Raw genomic sequence first — 18,786 nt, 5'->3', positions numbered from 1 at the left:
CCTCCCAGAGAGGGGGAAGTCCCCATTGGACGTTCGGGGCCGCACGGCTTCGCCAAAACCGCGCGAGGGGGACGACGGTCCCGTCCCTGAAATCCCCCAGGGACCAAGACGGCGAAGAGGCAAGGGACAGGCACGGTCGCAGATACAATAAGCTTTTTCACAGGAGGAGAACGTGTCACGTGTGTTATGGAAGCTCGTCCCGGGGAAGGTAGTAGTTGTTTGTTTTTATGTTTTTATTTCTTTCTTTTTCTACGAGGATTGTAGGGCGACACTAAACAGAGGTAAATCTGGCGTTTGTATAAATGCATTGGCACGTTTAGAGTTCATCGCGCCTCTGTCAAGATAGATCGTTTTCGCTATCCCACAATGCTCTGCGAAAAACGCTAGGAGTTCCAAAAAGCTTTCGCGGCGCGCATGCGCAGTAGTGGTGTCTACAGTAGGAAGAGAGTCGTGGAGACAACAAAAAACAATATACAAAAACAAAAACTCACGAATATTTTATGTAACTTTCTCGGTTACACTGTCGTATCCGCTGGCCGTCCCAATGTGCGCGACTGAACTGATTTTTTTAATACTGCATATAAATAAAAGCTGGCAAAAGTGAAGTTACTACATTTGCGAGTTATACCCGTGATGCGATTGGTCGGACACATATCGGAGCACCTTTCGGAGCAGCCAGCAGTCACGAGACCATTTTGGAGCGGGAGAAAGCAATATTTTGGAGCACTTGCATACGCTCCGTTCTCATTTATTCCACTGCGAATGCAATCTTAAAAAGCACGTGTTGGTCTTCCCAACTGAAAGACAATATCGCCTTTCGATTTCCATCCTAGTCTTCGGGGCACAGAGTTTGATTTCATCAAACACGAGTCAGCCGGCTGTTTGGTTAAACTTTAAAAGCCCGCAGCAAAAAGCTGATTGATGAGGGTCGTCAGATACAAATCCGTTAACGCTTATTTTAGAAATTGAATTAAAGGTAAGCCAAGCTATATTCCACTAAAATAGTGTTGCATCAGACTAATTTCAAGAAACAAAATGCAGTTTTTACTGCAGTTAAAAATAAAGCTCGCGTGGTTTATTTATGCACCGCATTCTCAATTTAAACGCGAATCTTCATACTGATAAATATATGTTCCTAAAGCAATGCAGGCTAACTCGCGATTCCCATATCTGCTTCGATTCCGCTGGTCAAGGTGATTTAATCTTAATTAATCATTTTTAGAGTGCCCTCGAACAGTTAGGGACTTACATAAAGGTGGTAACTAATATGAAAATAAACCTTTAGCACAACCTATATAAATCCTTTCACAATACCAGATTATCCCTTTTAAACCTCGAATTAATAGAGGAAAAAAAAAAAACAACAACGATGCGAGCGATTGGCCGCGGTTTTATTTTGCAAATTTTACAGCAAGCCAGAGTTGTCACACCAACGTTCAATAAATTCCTTTTTTTTTTTGTTTTTTTTTTTTTTTTTACATTTAAACGCAATGCGTGCGCGAGTCTTATCCCGTCTTAGAGGAGGGCTTTGCCCTTAGTACGAGACTGCGATGTGGCGAAGCAAAATGCAAAGCATTCCCATGTCTACTTTGCGGGCGTCGCTTCCCTGCAACACAGCTGTGCACGGCGGGAAGCGCACTCAACGGAGTCAACTCACTCGCTTTAACAGTCCAGAACAATGAGAAATATTGCGAAACGTTCGAACACTGTTAGTATTTGATTCGGCGGTAAAACAAAAGAGTACTCCACCTGAAGCCATAATTGTAAGCTTTAAAAACAAATTGCTTAAGCCTACCGTAACGATTCGGTAGTGAAGTGAAACTTTTGTCGCAATGTTGTCAATAATGCGTAGCATATCTTTCTTCCTTTTTTTTTTTGCGAGATATAGCAGGATGTAGCACAGCTGTAAGGCCGATTATTTTGACATAGATTCGAGGTCTTCGTGAAGAATTTGACGGACATAATAAAAGGGCGAATGGCATTCAAGGACGAGCTCGATCTCGTTTTAGTGATAGATCTGGACGCACGCTTCTTCTATCTAACATACACGCACGTTCTAAAACCGCACACTGGCTATGTTATACGCAAAGAAGCCACCGAATGACAACAGTCAAAGTGAATAGTCACTGAAAATATTAAAAGCACTCCATGGTTACTGACACCTCAAGAAACCCAGGGCATGACTTATGTTAATTCACGCTTCTTGCTTCGTGATTGGTCCATTGGCGTTCTTATCGGCTGATGCCGCAATCTGATTGGCTGCGGAAGGATAATTAGATGTTCGCGTTTCCAAAGTTGTCAGTGTCTAGAGAGAATTATATTCCCGAATCTGCCAATTTACTATTTGCGATGTCAGGAAACATCAACGTCCGTTACTCACGCTGCAATCGCCTGGATTGTCTCCCTCCGTTCCTCCTCCATCCACCACCTGGACGAGAAAAAAGAAGAAAAAGAAATTAAAACTCGGCGCTGAATACAAGGCATCGACGAAATTGGCGTTACTACATATGCTACGAGTCGCCAAACATTGCTACGGAGTTGCATTTGTCCGAAATGGCGGCGTCAGTGGTCATTATTATACAGCTAATACACTGCACACCCGTTGTCGTTCACTTTTGCAGCGCAAAACATGGTAGTGCTTGACACAGCTAAAACGCCAAACAACGGAGGGGAAAAAACGCAAAACCTTCCACGCGGCTTTTGCGTTTTCTTTGTCACCCTGCCGAGACAAGACAAATTGCGCGCGTGCTGAACCTGCAGAGGTGGCGAGTGCTCCGGGTCAGTCGACATAGCTTATATACGCCGAAACACCGCCTATGATATTACACGTAGCCCTATGGGCACCTGATCGCACATAATGAAACGACGAAAATGTAAAAAAAAAGAAATAATAAACAAGATTCACACAGAGAAAATTATAGGAAACAAAATAGAACGTTTCTGCAGAAATGCAATGTAAGAACAACCGTAAGAAAAAAAAAAGAACATGGTTTAGAAAGCGAGAAAACAGCTCGTATTATCTGCGCTAATAACCGCAACGCACTCTAACAAGGATTCGGCGAGTAGAAAAACAGAAATAAAAACGGGCCGCGAACAACTTGCAACTGCCGGTCACGACCGCGAACGTGATTCCAGTCGCAGCCCTCACCGATTCCCCGACGCCGAATTCGCCCAACGATATTCTCCCGCCCACTCGACCCGTGAGGTGCGCACGTCGTTCTGCAGAAACAGCACACGCTCGGTTTCGTGTAGAATCCTAATTCACTTTTTTTTCCCTATCCCCTCTCTTCCTCTTCTTTTCGTACATACGATCGTGTCGACTGTTGACCTTCCAATTAGAAGGAAGCTCGCTCAACTTATCTTCGTTTTTAACCCCGCGCATTTATCTTTATTTTTTTAAGTTGTTGCTTTCGCCTTTTAATCGCAGCGAACTCCAGATGTGGAACGAGATTGTATATAAAGTAGTTTGATTGCTTGTTCTTTCGGCCTAATGCGCATCCGTTTAAGCGAGAGGATGCTGATAAAACAATCTGGCGGACAGCGCAGCCGATTGTGTGTGTGTGTGCTATCTTAGCGGGTACGCACGACCTTTCCGTTACCGTTTTATTACGCGAAGGGTCGCGCAGTTGGCCGCCAAATAATTGCTCCGATTGACATAATGAAGCAGGTAAGCTTGTTGAAAGGGTGAAGCCGTTATAGGTTTATGAGGATAAAAAGGAGTCAATTTGTTATTAGAAATCTGTCCGCGGCGGGAGAAAAAAAAAAAGGGGGGGGGGAGAGAGAGAGAGGACGAGGAGGTGGTAATAGCGGGTTGTATATACGATTACAAATCACTTACGGTGATAAATCTTTCGACGCGCCGTGCTCATTATTCAACCCAAAAGCGATCGATCTTTCTGCGTTCAACAGCGGCAGTAATACTCTGAGAAAAAAGCCTTCCCTTTTTGAATTCTCTTCTTTCTTCAGAGCGAAAAACTCCGTGAACATCGGAATTCAGGCTCAATCACTAGGATCTGTAACCATATATTTGTTTTGTTTTGTAAATAATAAACACAGCTTATGCGTCAGCAGAGACGCGTGACGAACGAAAAACGCAACGATCGTTGGCTGAAGGGCACGACCTAAGCAATGTTCGAGCGACCAACCGGCGTTGTCTCACACGCCGAAGGGGATTGTTCATGAACAGTTTGTCGGGAGGCTACGACAAAAGCCTGTTAGGATTTGAAATCATGTTTCCTTCTGGCATCGTATGTTTCTTTTGGGGAGGCGACATAGCGAACCTTCTAATTAATCAGAAAGTCAAGCTTTAATGTCGGCGTATATTCAGTTCATTTCTAGAAGAAAAAATAAATACTTCCAAGTATATCGAGGATAGGTGTACTTCTACCCAAATGTACTTACCCAAATCCCTAATAGTAGAAAATATGTATTTTCGCTTCTTTTCTTTGAAAGATTCATCTTTATTGGAATAAAACAATTTATAGATGTGTGTCGAAACATGGTAGACGAAGAGGTACGCGACGAGCCAGGTTGAAATTATTGCAGGTGTGCGTATGAGAACGTTCTTTATTAGTGTACTAGTATCAAAACGTCATAATTGACAAAGCCGATTCGCGTGCCTACCTTTCTAACCTGTCAATGCCTACACGGTTTCATAATGCTGATATTTCAGGATGAATCGACAACTTGCAGGCAAGATATCAAACAGGGCACACCACACACATTGTGTGTTCTACTGAAAGCAACCAACACAACGAAATATCTATTCAGTCGTACTCTACACTATTTTTTATGTGATTTTTGGTCGGGAATTACTGCGTACGCTCTTAGAAACATAGTGCGTCTATGCACCAAATTGCATACACCAGATTGCCTACGGTGCACATACCAGTCTATCCCACGCCACATTTCGGACGCACGTACCAGAAAACAATGCTTACGACCACCTTCTGTGTCATGACGTCGAACCAACCACATATTGTCTTGAAACAAAGTTAGACAACGAGCATCAAGTATAGTTCGTCGGGAAGTAAAGCTCTAGAAAAGTTCCTTCATATTCTGTCGCAACGTCCTTTAGTTATATATTTTTTGCATCACCTATAGCAACCACGAATAGTGCAAAACAAAATCATCTACGTTTGTTGTCTCAGTTACACACACACACACAACAAAAACGAGGTTGTCATTCGTTGTTACTCGCTCCCACCCGAAAGCTGTATCGAAATATGCGTGTATCGAACACCATACAACCGTTTTAGCGGCTTCTGACCTCTTTAACCGAAAGGTAATTACTAACAAAGATATCAAATTTCTGTAATTTATTTGATGCTATTTTATTATATCTCACAACAATATACACAAAAAATTGCATCGTTCGACCAATAGCTCTAAAAGATAGTACGGGGTTGAGTAACAAAATAGACGTTTGAGTGCCACAGATAACCTTAGCACATCATAAAAACAATATAACGTAAGAACATCAGCAAATAATATATAACTATAAATGGTACTAATCCCAAACACAGGATGACAAGTCTTTGGTCTTAAGGTTACAAAAAAAAACTTAAGGTTTATATTGCAAATCAAGGAAAAACACATTCAAAGTTACGAAAGACGTTAATTTTCGCTTTCACATTGTTAGTATATCATTCACAGCTAAAGGAGGGTTAAACTCAATACATCTTTGTCCCACAGTATTCCGACATAGCGGAAAATCGAACGGATTAGACGTTAAAGTCCTCGTAATTCGTATACCTAGATTTACACAACCTCAGGGGAAAAGGGTCGTTGGATTCAAAATATTGTACGGACTGTTTGGACAGGTTTTAATTTGAATACACAGGCAAGAGGGATACCACGGAAACTGATCGAAAAAAAAGTAAACATCTCTACTTTGGAATTCTAGCGCCCTCTCTTTGTCTTACGGTAATTGCCGGTATGATTCTGCACCGTTAATTATCATCAACACGCTCAGAACAATTTCCCCAAAAATACATTTTGAAAAAAAAAAAAAAAAAAAAAAGAAAACGCCCACGAAAATGCGGTAGAACCATCGATAATCCTGGCAGCAGATCTGCCCCAAAACGTGCGAGACGCACCCCAAGGAACAACAACAACACACAGACGCCGCGCAGTTCCCCAATTTGGCGACCAAGCCAACAGCGATCCAACCGCGGCCTTCTGAAAGACTTGCCCGCCCAAGTCGGACAACGTCGAGTGCTCCAGCGTGCGCACGTTCGCGGTCCTCTCGCTTTCCTGCGCGCCGTACCGTCGCCATTTTTCTCTGAGCGGCTCGCTTTCTTTTTCGTTTCTTTTATTTATTTTTTTTTCCTTCGGCGGGCCGTTTCGTCTCCTCCCCGTTCCTTCCTGGAGGGAGTCTTTAATGCGTTTTAAATCGACCTGCGCGGACTGTGCGAGCGTTCGAAGCCGTCTCCGAAGCGTGAGAGCGCCCGACGGCCCGCGCGCCGCCTCCGTCGCTGCGGCCCGCCGTGCTCTCGAGGCTCGAGTGGCGCAAGGGAGGCAGAGGGGGCCGTCTCGACGAACTGCGTGCCCCCTGTGCTTCGTCGTCGTCGTCGAGGCTCTCTGTCTCGCTGGCTGACGGAGCTTTGCCCTCGAGCTCGAAGACGTGTGCGTGAGTTGTACGGACAACAACGGCGCGAGAGCTTATCAGCCACGTAAAAACGGTGGTCATTTTCGAAGGTGGTAGAGGAGGGGGACCCCATGCTTACGTTTTGCTTGATCCCTCTCCGCTCTTCGCTGTGTCCACTAAATGGCAAATAATATGGTAAAAAAAAAAGTTGTTTGATATTTGCGTGTAAAACAAAACGTACCTGCAAGCTACGTTTTGAAAATTTGATTTTAGACGCGGCATGATATAAAGCTATATCAAACAGGAGTGCAAAATGGAATTCAAGGCACCGAAGGGTCAACAACATAAACCCCAAACAGACGGAAAGAACAATTCACTCGAACGTAGGAAAATCTTGCATGCCTGAAGTAGACACGATCAAAATATTGTATCGGAAGTGTTGTTCACCAAGAGATGTCGGGATGAGTGCATCATTCTAGACTATACAATTTTTGAACTGCAATATGTCACACATCAGGGGAAAAAATTGCAGAAATAAAAGCCATGTAAAGGCCCCCCTCCGGCTTTGAATGTTTCCCGTTAGAACAATAACTACTCTCCTCCCCATACCCCCCCCCCCCCTCCAAAAAAAAAAAACAACAAAAAACACACACACACACAAAAACAACAACAAAAAAACGCGCTGTTTGTACGGTGATTGAGCTGCACACAAACTTCGTGAATCTGGCTCAACTTTGAATTATTGTCAAAACCAGTCTCTAAGTTAGGCTCTTTTGAAAATATTTCGCGTGTGAGCCCTAGAGAAAGCTTCTAATGAGTTATAACACAAATAGTAACGCTCGAGGCTAAGAAAACGGACCAACAAAAATAACTTAGGGATTTCACAACGTTAACGCTGCCTTTTGCCTTCACAGACATTCGAGCCTCGTATCATGACATGATTACCCGCGTCGACATCATCATGTTCCGTTCCTGGTTAGCCAAAGCTGCTATCACCGCTGATAACACCGAGTCGCAACGCTGCATTCATTTATCTTTTTCTTTTTTCCCCTTCAGAATTTAGCAAGATTTATCACTTCCGGGAAACAGCCCATGGCGGGGGAACACCAGACGCCTGCTCCGGGCTAAAAAATGCACGAGCGACGAAATTAGAAACAGGGACTGAAATCCTTACCTCTCCTCGACCCGGGGTCTTCCCGAGTCGCAGAGTTCGCGCTTTTTTCGACTGATGCGCCCATATAAGGACTATATATATATATATATATATATATATATATATATATATATATATATATATATATATATATATATATATATATATATATATATATATATATATTCGAGAAAGAAAAAGGGTGCTTGTCCGTTGGTACCGCCTTCACTGTGTGAATATCAGGCTTGGCGTACGTTTGACGGGGATATCCATTACGATCAAATGTCGAATGAACTTAGATGTTTTGTCACTCTCATAATTGGTTTAGAGGCCCGGCCATACAGTACTGCTATTTCGAAGCTAATTGAGATATTCATCAATCCGTTTTAGTGCACTTCTCGAAGCTAGACTTCCGAGTGCTGTCCACCAAGATGTCTAAGAGTGCCTGTGGAGGCTACATCACCCACATATCTCTCCAGTGTGCAATCTGCGCTCGAACGAACCACACTAACGAGATAACAACGACGCATCCGTCACGAGTACATAACTTTTCGGCGCGCCATTTTGGGCAGGGGCCTGCTGTGCTTCCGCGTCCAATTTCAGCATCATGCGACAAAAAACGCGAAAGCAGATCTAATGCAAAACTGAGTATATAGGGCTGTACAGTTAAACGATTAAGGTACCGATTAATCACATATTGCATTAGTCGTTTACTAATTTCTTAAGTGATAAATCTGTCAAAAGCTGAAACTTCAAGGCGGTTGTCACGTGCATCATCTTCGCCACGCTTTGTGCACTGTTTGCTATAATTGTGACAAATGATAGTGAAATATTATTTCGCCTTACCTGACGTCTGTCTTGTCAGAAAGGTACACGTCAAGTCTACCTTGCAGACAAGTCTCTTGTTCTTTGTATTTTCGCTGCTTCATTGACAACCGACACTCAAAGAATATAATCTTGCAGAAAAGCTCGGCTATAATTTATGCCATTTTCGTGCTGAAGAATATTGTTTATTAACGTTCCGTTCCGTTTTTTTCACGTTTTCACTAACTATATGTATACAGCAAAAATTATGAGAAATCAGGAAGACGCCACGCTTATTTTTTATTTATATTTTAAACTCAATGTTTGGCATTTCGTAATATCCTAAAAAAATCGATTACCCTTTACATTAGACCGATTAAGCAATGAATATTTACCGAGCAAGGGTCGCCGGCCAATCGGTTCAAGATTCTTAATCGCAGAACATGCCCTTACTGATCGATAAAAAAAAAAAAACATTTAAAAGCCACGCGTACAGACTTTCCAAGAAATGGTTCCATATAATGACCATATTTTAGTAATGATTATACAGCTGTTCGCGACAATCATCCACGGCTCTAGTGTCTCTGTCTACCTCAATAAGCATCCAGTGAAAACGGCACCACTCCCAAAACTAACACCCTGCTTCTTTTTTGTTTTGGTGTGTGTGTGTGTGGGGGGGGGGGGGGGGGGGGTGTATTTGTTATGGAACGCAAATGTGGTCTAGGAGCAAGTCTAAACAATTGCATACATTTCTGATGATCAAACCTGAAGGCGCAGTCTCAATGCTCTCAAACACCATAAAAAAAAGACACTGTGTTCCCTGGAGAGAGAGAGAGAGAGAAAAAGAAACGTCTTAAGAACGTTCGAAGCACGTTTTTGCTTCATAAATTTATGTCTGCAAACTGTTTTATTATTTTTTTTATAATGTATTAGCATTAAGAAAGCGGCTTGTGTGTACACTATCGGACTTGGCTATTGATAGATTCACCTTCCGATTACTCGATCGATGCTTTAATCGCGATAATCTTTTTCTTAACCAGCTAATTGGTTAGATAGGGTATGGGAAAAATATGCGAAAAAAAAATAATTGCTTTGTTCTTTTTTTTTTTGGTTGCTCATGTTTTTTTTTCTTTATGATAAGGGGGGGGGGAAGGGGGGAGGGGGGGGGGTGCAGCACAGTTGTCTTCCAGGGCAAAGCACTTTAGGATTTCACATACGACTGTCATCTACAGCGCTTATCAGGTTAAAATAACGGTATAAAGTATTTCGGGTTCAAAATTGTTTGCTCGCGTTTTAAGTTTTGTGGGTGGTTGTAGTGTCAAGTTTTATATGAGGCTGGCTGTACAGTACCGCCATCGATCCCATGCTAAAAAACCGTCGAAAGAAATAATGTATACTTCGGACGTTTTGGTATGTGGGTATGCCTTGGAGGTTAACGAACCGATTAATTAATTAGTTAAATACATAAGGGTCAGCGATTCATCGGGCTAAAACTTTTGTCCGGCGACCAGCCCTAGTGTACACCCAACCACTAATATTGGCAGTGCCTTGAGCGACTGAATACATAAGAACGATTCTTACGCGGTAACGTGTGATTAGCAGATTATACGTCACATTATTTAGACACTTCCAAACTCTGTTAAAGGAAAACCCCATAACGACCCGCAGATATAACCTTACATTATCTGGATCGCGTACTGGGGTTCAGGCTGATGCCAACCTATAACAGGTGCTTATGTTCCTCAGGGCTCGATATGTAAAATATAAGCTTTTGTTCTCTAAGATTGAAGCTTGGGCGAGTTGGTGTGACATACTGAAAAGGTAAAAACAGCGCAAACAGCCCTGTCCGTTGTCTTTTGCGCTGTTTTAACCCTTTAATTTTGTTTTCTTTCACATATATTATAATCAATTAAGGTTTCTGTGCAAAAACAAAAATTTAACTTTAACATAAACAGAACATTTAAAACACTGGTCACTCCAAGCATCAACTGCCAACAGTTTTTTCTGTTGGTACTCCAGTCTATGTAAGATCAACTGAACGAAGGCCGACAAGGATGTGCATTCCGTAAAGCTACACAGCCCGACACGCGATTAAAAGGAGTGACTAAAGAATTTGGAATACATTTTAGCGCTCAAAAAACAGGGACAAAGAGGCGCAAAATCAGAAACTCGGATGGTATAAAAGTGTCGTTTCACGTAATAAAATCAGTTGTTAGTAGCGCACTACTCTACTGACTAAAGAAGATTGCGGTGGCCGAAATGATACGGCAAATTCTCGTAAGAAAAAAAAAAAAAGACATGCCTAACTGATTCTAGGCCCTCCTTACCAGATCTAAACAAACGAAAAACCAGCTTTCGTCTTGTTCTGTCATTTTTATGTTTGCAGATTTTGAAACAACCCGTAGCCATCGATCAGTCGTCATTTTCAAAGCCTCAAGATAACAAACAAAATGAAAGACGGCTAAAAAGAAGAAGATACAGCAGCAGAAGGAGCAGCAGCCAGCCCGCGTATGACGCGTAATTTGTTTTCCGACGCAAATTACGAGGAATGTCGTTGTTTTGCTTTTTCCTCCCACTTTGTTCTAATTGCGCTACAATTTGTTGGCGTGAGCTCGTCCTCCCGCCGCCGAGCAGAGAAAGCGGAACGCACTGAAAAGCAGTCGGCGCCGTTCCGTGCTTTGTTCCTGGCTTTGTCCGGATTCAGGTATGCGTGAAGTGCGCGCTTGTTTTCGTTATGTAAGCTCGGCTGCGCCGGCACTCCGTAATAAAAGGCCACGCTTAGGAGAGAACACACTCGCCCCGATGTTCCGGTGCCAGCGAGAGGTGCAACAATTAGAGTAACCATTTACTCTCTCTTTTTTAATGAGCTTTATGAGATTGCAGCCACTAGTTGTCTACCGTAATTACCTAAGCGTATATAACATACTTAAGTAGGCCTATGTATATGAGAAACATGATGGTGCGATATACTGAATTATATTTGATGCAGCGCAGCTGTAAGAAAAACCAGACACCTCAGACGCCTGAACGTGTAGCAACGAAGCGACCTTGAAATATTCACTTCATCAAACGTAAACAAGAACGACGTTTGGTAACAACGCAAGAACTATCCCTCTATAGAGGAAGAGAGAGTCAGGAGGCGACAAGACATACGAGGCAACAAACAAAAGCGAAGGACATTTTACCGCTACAAAACCACAACGGCCAAAAAACAAACACACCGTTGCATGCAATGAATAGGCCGACATCAAAGCATGATGCAATCACGTTTCCAGGTTAACAATTAATGTTGACAGCTTGTTCTAAAAATTCTCTGTCGAACGGAACGGAAACGAAGGTGGAACTGCCTCCAAACTTTACCTACAAAGAGGTTACATATTGTTACAATTATCAGAATTCATACTCTTCTCAGCGCTGGCAAGCGACAAACCCACGGACCATCCTGCGCTCACTTATACTGCCCATGGCATATCACAACTATAGATATATACGTTGTCCTCAGTAGCGATCGCGAACTTTTACGCACTGTCTCCCTATGTTGTTTTTCTTGTTTTTTTTCCAAACTTGGGCGCCGAGAGTGGGTCCCCTCCCCCCCCTGACGCGGTCCGAGCAAGCGAGTACAGCGCGCCATGCAGAACCCGAGATCCCAACCAGCGGAGCCAGCCAACCAGGCAGCGGGTTCGCCGAGAACCGTGACCGACGTTCCCCTCCCGCGGGGGGCGCTGTGATAGATGACGTTCCAACGTCACTCACGCAGAAGCGCGGACCCCGACGAAGCGCGGCCATCTTGACGGCTTCCTGGAGAGACGCCCGCGCATGCACGCGCGTGCATGCATGCGTGCACGCGCGCGTACTCTCCAGAGGCGCGTGAAAGGGGCGGGAAGAAAGCCTGCAAGACGCACTGTATGCGCATTCCTCGTGATATTCTACGTGCCTGCACCCTATTGCCGTCCCCCCCGCGGTTCTCGATGGTAACATATTGCGACAACTCGCATCGTGTAAAGCCACGGTCACACTGTACGGTATACCTTGGTCACGCTGCTCAATGATCATACAAAAAAAAACAAAAAAAAACAGTGCGCACACAGTGACTGAGGCGTGCTTCCATACGACGTCTCAACAGATTGGTTACACGAAAACTGTCTGCACGGATGTATAAAGCGAAAGTGCTTGGAACAATGCTCGAGGTTGTGCCCGAAGATACTTCTATCGTCGTGTCTTTTAGCGAACACTGTGTCTTTTGTACGATATACCGGGTGTTTGTGAGAAATCCGAACCCGGCTTTCCGCAGTGCAAAAATAAACTAGACACCGAGGAGAGCTCAAACTCCCTCAGAACGTAGCCCCAGCCGTTCGAGCAAGATGCTAAAGTTTCAGCACCGACCGTTATCTTATTCAAAAGTTAGGAGTGATTTCTTGAAATTTTCAATGGGAAAACGGGGTTCATTTTCGCCCGTTTTCGGTTTCTGGCGCCACAGAGCTCCAAGCTTCGTCGGTGACCATTTTTCCATTAAAAATTTCAGAAAATCGCTAATAGATTTGAAGAAGATAACGGTTGGTGCTGAAACTTTGGCATCTATACTTCCTTTCACCCTACGATGGACTAAAGGCAAAGCTACGAAGCGCCAGATCCAATCACTAGCCACTTAGAAATCGCGTGGAATTTCGCTTCGATGCACGTATCGGTGAGTGCCCCTTACAAAAAATGTATATCTGGCCAGATCTGAAGATTTCAGATATGGCCATATCAAAAATTGGCCACATATAACCTGATATGGTATATCTTCCAGATATAGCCTCATAATGCCAGATATAGTCTGATATCCAAATCCCAGATCTGGCTAAGTATGGAAATTCCAGATCTGGCCAGGATTTCAGGACACAAGCCTGAAATCAGCACTTCATATATTTTCATTGTTTACAATTCTCCCAAGTGCCCCGGTCCGCACTAGAGGAATTATGGGAACGGTGATCCTTCAGCTCCCTAGTGATCGCTAATTTTGACCAATTCCATGGTTACAAAATTTCGGGTGTAATTCCTAGTCACCCTGAACACGCGTCCCATAGGGCTCAAGGACCTGTCATATAATTTTTAAAATTTTCTCGTCAATGGCTGCGCTTATGATACTGTGCATGCGATCCACCTTTCAACCAGGCTGAGCCGCAGAAATCATTTACAATATTATCATTCTCGTGATTGTTGTTTTAGCAGTTTTAGCAGCTTAAAAGCCGAGAAATCACAACAACCAAAATCGGGATTTAGCTCGGATTCAGCGGAGCTGTTTATAGCATTTTTAGCGTTTCTAACTTAATATCAGCGTCTTTTCAGCTGTACGAGAATGATAATATTGCAAGATATATGTCTGCAGCTCATCCAGGTTGAAGGTTGGACAGAATGCACCGTACCGACATCCCAAGCAGCACAGAGTTGGCCAGTCATCGGCCAATGGCTGGCAATGGTCCTTGGCCAAGTGGCCAGACAGTGGCCAGAGACTGGCCGGTGACTGGCCTTTATCTGGCCATTGGCCAATAGCCACTGGCCATCAGCCATCGGCCAAGCATTGGCCAATGAATGGCCACTCTCTGGCCACCGGCCAAAAGACCATCGCCAGACACTGGCCATTGCTTGGCCGAAATCTGTGCTGCTTGGGATGGGGGAGAAATTTTAAACGTGATATGAGAAGTACTTGGGTTATATACACTTGTTCAGGGTGATTCCGAATTACACTCAAAACTGTGTAACCATAAACTGGTCGAAATTCCCGATCACTAGGCAGCCGAAGAAACACCGTCCCTATGATTCCTCGAGTACGAGCCGAGGCGCTTCGGGGATTTAGCAAATTGTCTATTCGAGCGTAATGTTAACACTTCGAAATAATTAAGCTACATTGAAATCCTCGTGAAAATGAGCACAAATAATCCCAAACTTAAGCATGCCAAAGCTGAAGTTTGGGATTATTTGTGCTAATATTTAGCTCGCGAACAATGAGTATTCACAGTTTGCTAACACAGCACTTCTTTTAACTTGTTTTAAAAAACCTTTTTTTTATATATTGAAAACCGGCCGCTAGATGAAGCTGTATATACTCCAGATAACAAAGTATATACCTGAAATAAGGCTGTATATATGCCAGATAAGTCTGTGTATATGCCAGACAAGGCTGTCTATATTCCAGATAAGGCTTTATATTTGCCAGATAAGGCTGTATAAACGCCAGATAAGGCTTATATACGCCAGATAAGGCTGTACATACTCCAGATAAGGCTGTATATAGGCCGTATATAATCATATAATGTTTGATATGGCCAGATATGCCCCAGATATAAGATTTCCACGCGTCTCAGGTCACTGATGGGGTGGGCGGACAGTGGTTCGAAGCCCTGACATACACACTTTTTAGTGTCGAAGCTAAAGAAATGATGCAGCACTTTTTGTTTCGCAGCATTATTCGTCCACCCCTAATCAACGTTAAGCATGTCATAGTTTATCGTAGAACGTGATTGGACTTAGTGGCCCGTGGCTTTGGCTTTTAGTCCAACATAGGACGAGACGAGGCATAGCTCGAACGGCTGAGGCTACATACTGACGGAGTTGGAGCTCCCCGCAATGTCTAGTTTATGCTTGCGGTGCGAAAAGCCGGGTTCGGATTTCTCACAAACACCCGGTATATGAGAAGTGCTACTACGGCTTAAGAGGAGAACGGGAGACATCAATACGGCCGTAATATCCGTGGTTATATTCTGGAAAACTGGCGCGTATTATGTTCATATAGTCTAAGAAGTCAAGCAAACGCAGTGCCACACCGTAAACAGTTTTTTTTTCAGGTCTTTACATATATAGCGTTAGCCTCGTCATCCGCTGAGTTTTCGCTCCGTTATTGCAGCGATTGGCTGCTCGAAGTACTGTACGAAAAAGTTGATGCCCATGATTCATCAGAGTGCTATAGTGACGCGGCTATGAGATGTATTTGACCTTATATCAAATTGTACGGGCCCTTGACGTTTAAGACATTATTAGCCTCGTAATGCTGAATGGATTTTGATATCGAGGAATGCGGTCGTATATGAGCGCCGGTGCAGAACTTCGTTCGTTTGCTTCAAAAAAGGAATCCCATCATCATAATATTCCGAAAACCTATATAAATGAACATTTTTGCTTATCGGCTGCACGGAGGTTGACCACTCTACAACGTTCTGAACGAGACAGGCGAGATTAGAGCTTCTTATGAACAAAAAACAAAATACCGATTTTCTATAAAAAGTAACAAGAACAAAACAAACAAAACAGAGGCCACGTGAAAACCGAAACGAAGGTTCTACCTAAACGCCACCTATTCCTTGGAGGATCGGTAGCACTTAAGAAAGCTAAAAAATAATATACCATACTTGTAAAAGAACAAACGACATAGAGTAAAATTTCGAAACTACCATAAAAAAACCGTATATTACAAATCCTTTATCTGCGCTTACTCCCGGATACATGTAAGTCCAATGGCAAAGGCATCTGCACAGGAAGCAACAATGACAAAGTAACTTCTTTCAGACGGTCTAAGCACAAGATTTTTCTAAAAGTGCATAACTGAACAAAACCGAAAGCCTGCTTAATATATATATATATACATATATTCTCAAAAAGTAAAACTGAATATAACTATCAAAAAAACATCGCGTCTCTAACCCCGACGAACACTGAAAGTGTGGCCAGTGTACAGACGATCGGTCAGGTGCGTTAACCACCGCGCTACACCCACGTGCTCGTCGGCGGTTTGAGCCCGACTTATACATCGGTCCCGTAAAGTTGCCAGCGAGTTTCGCGCGAACAACCAGCTCCCCTTTTGCGACACGAGAGCTTGAATGATGGTTCCAGCCCTCGGCCGGAGCTCCCGCGCCCAGGGCTCGTTGTCTCGTGCCCCAGGGACATCCGTCATTCCGACTCCTTCGCCCTGCCGACAAGACAGATGAAGCCCCTGACTCACTTAGGGCATCTCGCTGAAACGCCGGCCCTGGCTATACATATATACGCATCTATGTATAGATATATGCAAACGCTGGATTGGTGTAACGAGACGAAGGCTGATTTCGATGTCAATGAACGTGTATACGGACCAACACGTTGGATCGGGCGGCAGCGCCAACTCGCTAGTAATGGTCTAGGCTTTGCATAACGACCAGAACCGATCCATACGGTTACGGAGGCATGCGATCCAACATAGCCCTAACGAGGCACTTCGCTGGTCGTTAATAACCCCAAAGTGGTTCCCAACGTTTTTGATGTGCGTTCAAACTTTAAAAGGCAGTTATCCGGCTTCCTTTCTTTGAAGTTCTAGTTACGTTGCTACTCGTTTTTCGCGAAGATGCATGATCTAGTTATGTTAACGCAAAATTGACTAAGATATTGCTATAATGCGAAAAATTGATCCCCGGAAGTGAGCGTATATACGGCTGCCCGGCCACCATTTTGTTTCTTATCGGCGGCTTCCATTCTGAAGCAGCAATTGACCGAATAAAACAAAAGTGCGTAGACTGAGCCTCGATGCACTTCTTCCACTTCATAGCTCCAACTATAACGTAGAGATATTAGCGAGATTAGCGTCACAGCCACTTTCCTAAACAACTGCTTACAAACGTCTGCTACAAACGTCCCTCGATCATCACACAGGAAATCGCGCGAGTATATGAAACACCAAGGACTGAAACATCGGCACTGCGCAGGCGTAATTTCTCGCGTCCAGCGAGACCCATGTGTCGCAATACTACGGGCGGAACCATCCTCACGGAAGCCTAAGCATCTAACCTCTCATTCACTTTGCTTCCTTCGCAAAGGAAGCATTGTCTCGTCGCTCGGACGCGCGCGGCCGCGCTTCGCAGCTGCAGCAGCGGCGAATCGAGAGGCGCTGCGTTCGTTACGAGGGAGACCCGCGGTGCCGAGCCCAACTCGGGCCGCTGCCAGCAACGGACGCGCCACGCCGCACGCAGCAGCCACCAGGCAGCGGCGGCAGGCAGCAGACGTCGGCGGCGGGTCCGCCTCGCATCTGCAGCGTGCGTTCAGGGCGGAATTAGAAGTGGGTCCTGCCTCGCTCCGGCGCGCCCCGTGCTCCGACGGGGAGCCAAATCTCGCCGAACAGGAAGAAGGACCGAAGAGGAGCCCGCGCCGCCGACACACGAGGCGGCACCGCTGCCTGCCGCCGCCGGCGCTCCTCGCTTGATTTTTTTTTTTTCTTCTTTTCCTTCCGAATTCCCGCTCCGCGAACAACACCTGGCTCCTGGGCAAACTACGCCCCGAGAGTAGTCCTTCTTTTCCTGCGTCTGTCTGATTTTCATTTCACTTTTTTTTTTTTTTTTTCGTTCGTTAAGCGCGTGCAACAACACACAGAAGCGCTCACGCTACGTTCAGCGAGGTCTTTCGGTGTTTGTATGTGTCTGTGTGCCGCGGGATTGCGTCAGCAACACACTTCCTGCTCCGTCGTCCTCCGCGTATGTATGTTCAGGGGTGTGCAGCTGTGAGTATATACCGAGTGCAGAGCGCGAACACCACGATTGTCGGCATCGGCAGCAGCGAGCGAGCGAGCGAGCGGGCCAACGTCGGCGCGAGCGTGTGCTTGTGCACGCGCCACACTCTGGGGGTTGGTTGGCTAACCCAGTTCGCGAATGCCGACCGTATAGTTTCGGGTCCCCCTTGATCCAGTTTCCCGCGAGCGACTAGAAGGGATGTCGAGAGCGACTTATCCGAGCTCCTTGTTGCTGTTGTTTTATGCTGGACGCCTCGGGCCGTCTCGAGGACATGAAGCGGCGCCACCGCCCCTCACAGAACACTATTAAACGCGTTCTCAAAAGCAAGTACTCGCATTTATTAATTTTTTTTTTTCATTTTGAGAATTAAGAAGTATTTTAAACTTGAAACCTCTAATTAGCGGCACCGGAGAACTTCACGCGCCTGATTTTAGTAAGGACACTGAACTGTGTAAAATTCCCAGAAGCAAACCCAACACTTATTTTGCATCGTCTAAAAAAAAAAAAAAAAAAAAAATAGGTTAAAAGTGAAAAGAACAAAAATAACGTATGTAATCACTTCCAGAAATATACGACATACAGATCAAGTGCGGTATCCGAAGAAAGTCTGTAACAAGGGAAGACAGGAGTCACTCAGTCAATAGCGGAGTTCAAACTGGCATGATTTTCCAATTAGGGTGCGGCGAGCAATCAATCTTCACGTCACCCCGGTCTAATTATTGCTGGGAAAG

The 18,786-nt window shown here is 44.5% G+C and overlaps 1 long non-coding RNA gene across 1 annotated transcript in view; it reads right to left on the bottom strand.

The window, feature by feature from the left end:
• Nucleotides 1-2,426, bottom strand: part of LOC115316765 — a 34,740-nt gene extending 32,314 nt beyond the window's left edge. Inside the window, exon 1 of the long non-coding RNA XR_005718040.3 lies at nt 2,381-2,426. This is a non-coding gene — a long non-coding RNA (uncharacterized LOC115316765). The remainder of the gene's footprint in view (nt 1-2,380) is intronic.
• Between the last annotated feature and the right edge of the window lie 16,360 nt (nt 2,427-18,786).

The sequence above is a fragment of the Ixodes scapularis genome, unplaced genomic scaffold (genome assembly GCF_016920785.2).
Source record: "Ixodes scapularis isolate PalLabHiFi unplaced genomic scaffold, ASM1692078v2 PGA_scaffold0__279_contigs__length_252992795, whole genome shotgun sequence".
Classification (NCBI taxonomy): domain Eukaryota; kingdom Metazoa; phylum Arthropoda; class Arachnida; order Ixodida; family Ixodidae; genus Ixodes; species Ixodes scapularis.
Note: the sequence above shows the minus strand (reverse complement) of the source record. Positions and strands in the feature narration are given on the sequence as shown.